Here is an 8,788-nt window from a genome sequence, read left to right on the forward strand (position 1 = left end):
AATCTTAATTCTGTTTTATGCATTGATTGACTCATGGTAGCTTGTGATTATCTAGTGATTCATGGATTATTTCGAAAGCAAGTCCCACTAAAGTATGTTTTACATGGTAGTAAACTTAGTACTCAGCTTTTTGGCTGACGCTTGTTCTTGGAACCTGTTCCTGGTGGGGAGCAGTAGTTCCTGATGATGCAGGTTTCTAAAGATGTTATGATCGTGTCTCTGCTTTTGCTGTGCTCAAGTGATGACTTGTATATATATGCAGTGTTACATGCTCTATAGTTATGCTTAAAGTGTAGCTTTTGATCTCAAACTCTAAGCTTTACGCTCGTGAGATGTCGTTTTAAAGCTAGTTTTTGTAATCCGACATAGTTGGTCGATGCTATGTATGTAAATAGTAAGTATAAGGAATAAGGGTTGTATATTATCAGTTTGGTTGTATAAAAGATTTTCTCTATATAAGTTCGTTGTTTCTCGCGATATCATCCAATTTCCATTAGATGATGTCATGGTATGGTCCGAGTTTTGTTAACCAGGGCTTCCGTTGCACTTATTTTAATTAAGCTGGTTAATGAATCACGGGCTGTTACAAATGGTATCCGAGCTAAATTAGGTTTGAAAAAAAAAAAAAGAGAAATTCCGGCGTCTTAATACGTGAAGTGCCTAAGTGCATATATGTGTTAGTAAAATTTGTGAAACTTTGTGCTTTATTTTTATGGGTAGTAAGGTTTTTAGATAGCTAGTAACTATTAATTTATTTTGTAGATGAGTCAGATTAGTGATGATAACATCGAGGAAGTGGGTAATTATGTCCCAAGTATGCAAGAGCCTGATAAGTGGGTTCCGTTTCCCTTTAAGTGGTTCAATGCGCCTGCCCATGTTGAGCTGATAAAGAGAACTATTGAGAGGTGGAATGCAGCAATGGGTCCAGCTATATCTAACCCGTATACCAGGCCTGAAGTGCAATCCTTTACCATAATAAAGACTCTACCACCATGTGAACCTTGGATTTCTCTGCAGGAGGAGTATTACTGGGAAAAGTTGGCTCCGTTTGTTCCTAACTTGGCAATTTTGATGTCAATGGATCCTGAATTTGATATAGCTAATATTGATAAGAATAATGTTCGTTGGGAAGTAACTGTTGAGGAAGTAACCCAAAGGATTCAGGAAGTAGATCAAGAGGGCAGAAAGCAAGGATTAATTATAACTAAGGAGCAGTATGATGAGGAGATTATGGAAAAGATGGAGAAGTGTGCAAAGCGTAGGGAGGCAAAAAGGAAGAAAGTTGAGTTTATAAAGGGTTGGGTTAAGAAGGCTAGGAGAACTAGAAGGACTAAGATGATTCAGAGAGCTTGGAAAGCGGAAATGAAAAAGGAATGGAATAGTGGGTCAGAGATTGATGATTCTACACAGGATCCAGACTATGTGCCTGAGAGTGATGGTGACGGGAGTAGCAGTGACGATAGTGGTATGCATATGATTCCATGAAGTTGAACTAAAATAGTTAGAAGGTCAATAGCAGTGCTTCATGTAGTATAACGCAGTATGGTAGTGAAAACCCTTATAAGCTAAGTAAGATAGGTATGTCGGTGTACAAGTTTTATTTTTGTAAACTTAGTTTGTAAGGGGAATATTTTTTGAAGGCTTACAGCCTTTTGTACAAATGTGTATAGCATGTGTGAAGTAAGCCTAATAGCTTACTTTTGTGTAAATGTTATGCTATGTGTAATGCTAGTTATATATAAAATAAATATGTTTCTTATGTGTGCTAAATTTGATTCATTTATAGTTCTGTGTGAATGAATGATCTCTAGACGTCATAAATTTTCTAAAGCTTTCTTAACAAAATAGGAAAGTATGGTTAGAGGATCATCAAGTCAATCTGCGTCCCATCAGGAGATGGAAGGAAGGATTAATCACCTTGAGATAATGAATAACGACTACTTCGCATTTTAGAGAATCAAGAAGTAAATCGGGAAATAGATGCTGAAGGAAAATTTTATAAGAGGTTAGCAGCTCACAAGCCAAATACTTATAACGGGGAGACTGATCCGATCATATTCGAAGATTGGATCTCTTATATGGAAAAATTGTTGGGAGTTGTGAATTGCCCGGAGAATCTGAAAGTTAAACTTGCATCGTTTTATTTAGAAGGCCCAGCAGACCTATGGTGGAGAACTATGAGAGATGCTTCCACTCAACCCGGATTTGATTGGAGAATGTTTTTGGTGAAGTTAAGGGAAAGATTTTATCCACCTGCAGTGCAGAGGAAGAAGGAATCAGAGTTTCTATTTCTGCGTCAGCAGACGATGTCCGTGGTAGAATATGCCGTCAAGTTTATGGAACTGTCAAGGTTTGTCCCTGAGTTAGTTAGTACGAGAACTTCAAGATGACTCGATTTTTCGAGGGACTGAATTTAGGTACCAGAAGCTTATTGGGAAGTATAGCATTATCAGGAATTGTATGATCTTGCTTTAGAAAAAGAAAGAATTTGCCAAAAGGAAGATGAAGCTAATAAGAAGAGAGGGGGGAATAAGCAAGGAGGAAATTATGACAAGCGTCCAAGGGTGGAAGGATGGAATAATCAAATGCAAATGAATCGGACTCGAAAGCCAGAAAAGTTGGAGAAATGCACTAGATGTGGGAAAATGCATGCCAAAAGTATTACTTGTACTGGAGTACCCATATGTTATAAATGTACAAAGCCTGGACATCTGGCAAGAGATTGTACAACAAATGATGGTAGGGTTATACAAGGGAACCAGGGAAGATTCGATAACCGACAGGGAGGAAACACAGTGGGACTCAATCGCTACAACAACCGTGGAGGAAACGTGGGATCTTCCGGTCGAGCAGCGGGTAAGATGTATGCCATGACAGAGGAAGAAGGTGCAACATCAGGCTCGGTGGAGGTGGAAGGTAATGTAATTTCGGGTACATTCCCTGTGTGTTATGTTCCTGCTTATGTGTTATTTGACTCTGGAGCATCCAAATCTTTTATATCGAATGCTTTCTTGAAAAAGTTAAACCCTACTCCTGAATCAGTTAAGATAGAATTCTCAATAGATATACCCGATGGGACTAAGGTGAGGTGTAATAAGTTATACAGGGATTGCCTAGTGAATATCTCAGGAACTGAGTTACAAGCTGATCTTATAGGATTTGATCTGAAACCGTATGATGTAATTTTAGGGATGGATTGGTTGAGTAAGCATAGGGCTCTAATTGAATGTTATGAGCAAAAAGTGAAATTGAAGACATTGGGGGGAAATAAGATATTGTATCAGGAAATGGTAGAAAAACCGCACATTAAGATCGTTTCCGCTATGAAGGCAATAAAAAGTTTTAGGCAAGGGTGTTTAGGGTACTTATGCCATATAGTTGACACCATAAAGGAACCAAAACAGTTGAATGAAATACCTATAATAAGGGAATTTCCAGATGTGTTTCCAGATGAATTACCTTGGGTTGCCACCAAGCCGAGTGGTTGATTTTCATATTGATTTGGCACCTGGAGTAACACCAGTATCAAAGGCACCTTACCGAATGGCCCCTGCAGAAATGGCAGAATTGAAGAAGCAATTGGAGGAATTATTACAGAAAGGGTATATTAGGCCAAGTGTATCACCTTGGGGAGCCCCAGTGCTGTTTGTGAAAAAGAAAGATGGATCAATGCGATTGTGTGTAGATTATAGAGAAATCAACAAGCTTACAATCAAGAATCGATATCCATTACCCCGGATAGATGACTATTTGATCAACTAAAAGGAGCTGCAGTATTCTCCAAGATTGATCTACGATCCGGTTATCACCAAATGAGAGTCTCGGAGAATGATATATCCAAGACAGCGTTTCGGACAAGGTATGGTCACTATGAGTTTGTTGTCATGCCATTCGGGTTAACTAACGCACCAGCAGCATTTATGGATTTGATGAATAGATACTTCCAGCCTTATTTGGACAAGTTTGTTGTTGTGTTCATTGATGATATATTAATATATTCGAAGTCTGAAAAGGCACATGAGGAGCACTTGAGAACCGTATTGCTGACCTTGAGGGAAAAGAAGTTGTATGGGAAGTTGAGTAAATGTGACTTTTGGTTAAACAAAGTAGCATTTTTAGGTCACATAATTACTAGAGAAGGTGTGTCTGTTGACCCAGAGAAGATTAAAGCAATCGTCGATTGGCCATCCCCGAAGAATGTTGCAGAAGTTCGAAGTTTCATGGGGTTAGCAGGGTATTATAGAAGATTTGTAGAAGATTTTTCGAGAATCTCTCAGCCTATCACTTGTCTAGTAAAGAAAATATGAAATTTCGATGGTGTGATAAATGTGAAGCCGCATTCCAAGAGTTGAAACGACGATTAACTAGCGCTCCAATTTTAACTTTACCGACTGATAAAGAAGAATATGAAATTTATAGTGATGGCATAAAAAGTGGGTTAGGGTGTGTACTCATGCAAGAAGGAAAGGTTATTGCTTACGCATCAAGGCAATTGAGACCACATGAATTGAATTATCCCGTGCATGATTTAGAATTGGCTGCTGTGGTGTTCGCACTGAAGTTATGGAGGCACTATATTATATGGCGTTCCGTGCAAGATTTACACAGATCATAAAAGTCTGAAATATATATTCACGCAGAAAGACTTGAATATGAGACAAAGGAGATGGTTGGAATTCATAAAAGATTATGATATTGATTTGCAGTACCACCCAGGGAAGGCTAATAAGGTGGCTGATGCATTGAGTAGAAAGCCCTGCAAAGAGGTAAATGGATTGTTATGTGTACCGCATGAAATCTACGAAGATATGAGAAGATTGAATCTGCAAATTGTGAAAAATGGAGAAGTTAGAAATGTTTTAAGTGCCATTAGTGTAACCCCTACACTATATGACGAGATCAAGAAGAAGCAGAGAGAAGACCCATTTCTAGAAAGTATAAGGAATGAAATAAGGAAAGGAAAAGTAATGGATTTTGGGATCTATGAGGACGATAGCCTTAGAATGAAAGGAAGATGGTGTGTTCCGAATGATTTAGAGTTGAAAGAAAAGATTCTTGGCGAAGCACATAATAGTATGTATTCGATACACCCAGGAAGAGATAAGTTGATTCGAGATATAAAACAATACTTCTGGTGGAAGGGATTGAAGAAAGATGTTGCGATGTTCGTTGCAAAATGTATGACGTGTCAAAAAGTGAAATTCGATAGAGGGAGACTACTGGAGAATTGCAACCCCTACCTGTTCCAGAATGGAAATGGGAGTCTGTTTCAATGGATTTTGTTGTTAGTTTACCTAGATCAAAAAGAGGAAACGATACGATTTGGGTGATTGTTGACAGACTGACTAAAACTGCTAGGTTTATTGCAATGAAGGCTACTTGGAATTTGAAGCAAATGGCAGATGCATATGTTCGAGATATAGTTCGCCTGCATGGAGTTCCAAACACAATAATCTCAGATAGGGACACAAGATTTTTATCAAGTTTCTGGGGAAGGTTACAAGAGGCATTTGGAACAAAACTGAATTTCAGTACTGCATTTCATCCAGCAACAGACGGGCAAACTGAAAGAACTATACAAACACTAGAAGATATGCTTCGGGCTTGTATCCTAGAATTTCATGAGTCATGGGAAGATCGATTATCACTGGTCGAATTTTCGTACAACAATAGTTCGCATAGTAGCATCAAAATGTCTCCTTATGAAGCATTGTACGGAAGGAGATGTCGCACTCCTATTTGTTGGGAAGATGTAAGCCAAGGAACTTCAGTTGGACCTGATATAATACAAGAAACGATGGACCAAGTCAAAATAATCCAAGCAAAGATGAAAATAGCACAGGATCGACAAAAAAGTTATGCAGATCAAAAAGGCGAAAGCTAGAATTTGAGATCGGTGATAAAGTATTTTTGAAAGTATCACCCACCCGAGGGATAAAACGATTCGGAGTTAGAGGAAAACTAAGTCCGAAATATATTGGACCATATGAAATTCTGAGACGAGTTGGAGAAGTGGCTTATGAGTTAGCATTACCGGTGGAGCTTGCAAGGGTTCATAATGTATTCCATGTTTCTCAATTGCGGAAATATATTCACGATCCGTCTCACGTATTACAATACGAACCACTCCAAGTTGATGAATCATTGACTTATGAAGAGAAGCCTATCCAAATACTTGATCGGAGGGAAAAAGTATTACGAAATCAAACCATCCCGCTTGTCAAAGTACTATGGTCCAACCATGGCGTTGAAGAAGCAACATGGGAAAAAGAATCTGACAATAGATATCCCCAATTATTCTGATGAGGTAATATTTCTAAGTTTCGAGGACGAAACTTTATTAAGGGGGGTAGTATGTAATAGCTCCAATATTCTTTTTAAGTTGTTAGACCCTAAAACTTAATTAGTGGTATGTGGTAATAAGTCTAGGTACTTTTTATGGTCTTGATTGAGCTCATTAAGAGCTTATGATGTGGTTTTATGAAGTTTTAAATACTTGAATGACTTGTTTATGTGTGTAACAAGAATGTATATGTGTTTATGGTATTCTTATTAACTTGGTAATAAGGTTTAAGGACCCTTAGATATGCTACTAAACCTATAAGAGCCATAGTAATAGAATCTACAAAAATAGAGCTGAAGCTTTTATCGGGTAGCATCAAAGTCCTATTTGTGAAGCCTTCTCTACTGAATTTCAAGTCTAAACCAAATGGGCCACGTCTACTTACCTTAGTATGTTAATTAGGAATGAAATCCAGCAATTAGAAACCATTAATAGGTTTCCTATCCATGAGGGTTTCCAATTAAACTCTTTTGGAGCAGCTGATGCAGCAGCTAGCTTAGTAAGCTGCAATAACCCCTTTTTCGTGTCAATCTAACCAAAACCAAGGCATGAATAGGACGCCAACATCGATACTTCACTCCCACCTCATGCTTTGCTTGATAAAAACTTAAAACACAGCTGCCAGAAGCACACACCAACTCTCTCATCTCGCCAGAACCTGCGTCCCTGCCCCTAGGTGAGTCTCTTCAGTTTTTCTTCAATTTTCTCTTCCTTTAAGCTAGGTTTTCTTACATATTATTGTTCTACACTTGAATACCCAGAACCTAAGGCCTTTGTTCGTGCTTTAGAGCCATTAGAAGTTGGTGTTAAAGCCCCTAAGAAGTCAGGTATGCTGCTGGAAAACCTGTCAGCTTCTGTTTGAGTTTTCTCTTAGATTAGTTTAGCTTTAATCTTATTTCCTTACACCATAATGTCTTATTTTGATAGTATTTCAAGATACACCAGTAGTTGGACTAGTTAAGGAGCTTTAATCAAGGTTTAAGCTAGGATTTCTAAGGTACTAAGCTTGATTATCCTATAACCTTCTTTCTTTGAGTTGTTATAATGATTATATGTATGATGTGAATTGTGAGCTAATTTTTATGTGGAACCAGCATGTATATAATCTGTTTAAAGTTATATTGAGTGCTATATAGTTGTTTTAAAGTTATAAGTACTCATTCTTAAGTTGTAATTGCTAAATATGATGTATATATGTCATTATGGTAAGTGTTTGTAATGGTTAAGCTTAATATCAATGTGAATATGCTATTTATGCTATTAAACCTACTGTTTAGCTACTGTAAAATATTAATTTAGTGTCCATGAAGTAATTTAGTTGTGCTAATCAAAGGTTTATAAATACATGAAGACTAATGCCCTGATTTATAGTCGTTTTCGTGAAAAAGCTAGTATGAAATTATGCTGAACTTTTGAGTGATAATATGTGTGTATTAAGTTCACTATATTATGTATAATATACTGTCCTTAGGTACTTTAGTCATATTTTGTTGGTATTAGTCGTTTAATAGTGGCTCAAAGCATATAATCGAAGCTAGCAATAGAACGGTCATATGTATTGATTGTAGATTCTCTTTTTGGATTAATGTTACACATGTATAAGTTTGTATGATTCATACGATGGAATATTTTTATGGAGAAAGTAGCCTCATTTAGTCGACCAATGAGGTAATGAACTGTGCCCCATGGACTGGGAACCTTGGGGGTTCCATAGGGAAACCTGCCCATAGCTCTATGGAACGATAATCGGGCGAATTCAAGTAATGCGAAACTTGAATATGTTAAGTGATTGGAATTGGAAATATGAACTCCGGACTAGTCGCGGTAATGGCCATGAAAAAGAAAAGGTTGGGGTGATGACCCCCACAGTCGGAGATGTAGGCTTTGTCCCCTCCGTCGCGTTCTCTTTCTCCAAGGAACTATGTTTTATATAATAATCTTAATTCTGTTTTATGCATTGATTGACTCATGGTAGCTTGTGATTATCTAGTGATTCATGGATTATTTCGAAAGCAAGTCCACTAAAGTATGTTTTACATGGTAGTAAACTTAGTACTCAGCTTTTTGGCTGACGCTTGTTCTTGGAACCTGTTCCTGGTGAGGAGCAGTAGTTCCTGATGATGCAGGTTTCTAAAGACGTTATGATCGTGTCTCTGCTTTTGCTGTGCTCAAGTGATGACTTTTATATATATGCAGTGTTACATGCTCTATAGTTATGCTTAAAGTGTAGCTTTTGATCTCAAACTCTAAGCTTTACGCTCGTGAGATGTCGTTTTAAAGCTAGTTTTTGTACTCCGACATAGTTGGTCGATGCTATGTATGTAAAATAGTAAGTATAAGGAATAAGGGTTGTATATTATCAGTTTGGTTGTATAAAAGAGTTTCTCTATATAAGTTCGTTGTTTCTCGCGATATCATCCAATTTCCATTAGATGATGTCATGGT

The 8,788-nt window shown here is 37.7% G+C and overlaps 1 long non-coding RNA gene and 1 pseudogene across 2 annotated transcripts; both read left to right on the top strand.

Moving 5' to 3' along the window:
• Positions 1–762: 762 nt before the first annotated feature.
• Positions 763–6,303, top strand: LOC130589495 (uncharacterized; annotated as a pseudogene).
• Positions 6,304–6,987: 684 nt separating this feature from the next.
• Positions 6,988–8,525, top strand: LOC125492062 (uncharacterized). 2 transcript variants are annotated; one of them, XR_007268511.2, is made up of 4 exons: positions 6,988–7,019; positions 7,105–7,170; positions 7,271–7,340; positions 8,452–8,525. It is a non-coding gene; the product is annotated as an uncharacterized LOC125492062 (long non-coding RNA). The 2 variants fall into 2 exon arrangements; XR_008970175.1 differs by lacking the exon at positions 6,988–7,019 and having other exon boundaries at positions 7,026–7,170.
• Positions 8,526–8,788: the final 263 nt, after the last annotated feature.

This window comes from Beta vulgaris, chromosome 7 (genome assembly GCF_026745355.1).
Source record: "Beta vulgaris subsp. vulgaris cultivar EL10 chromosome 7, EL10.2, whole genome shotgun sequence".
NCBI lineage: Eukaryota > Viridiplantae > Streptophyta > Magnoliopsida > Caryophyllales > Amaranthaceae > Beta > Beta vulgaris.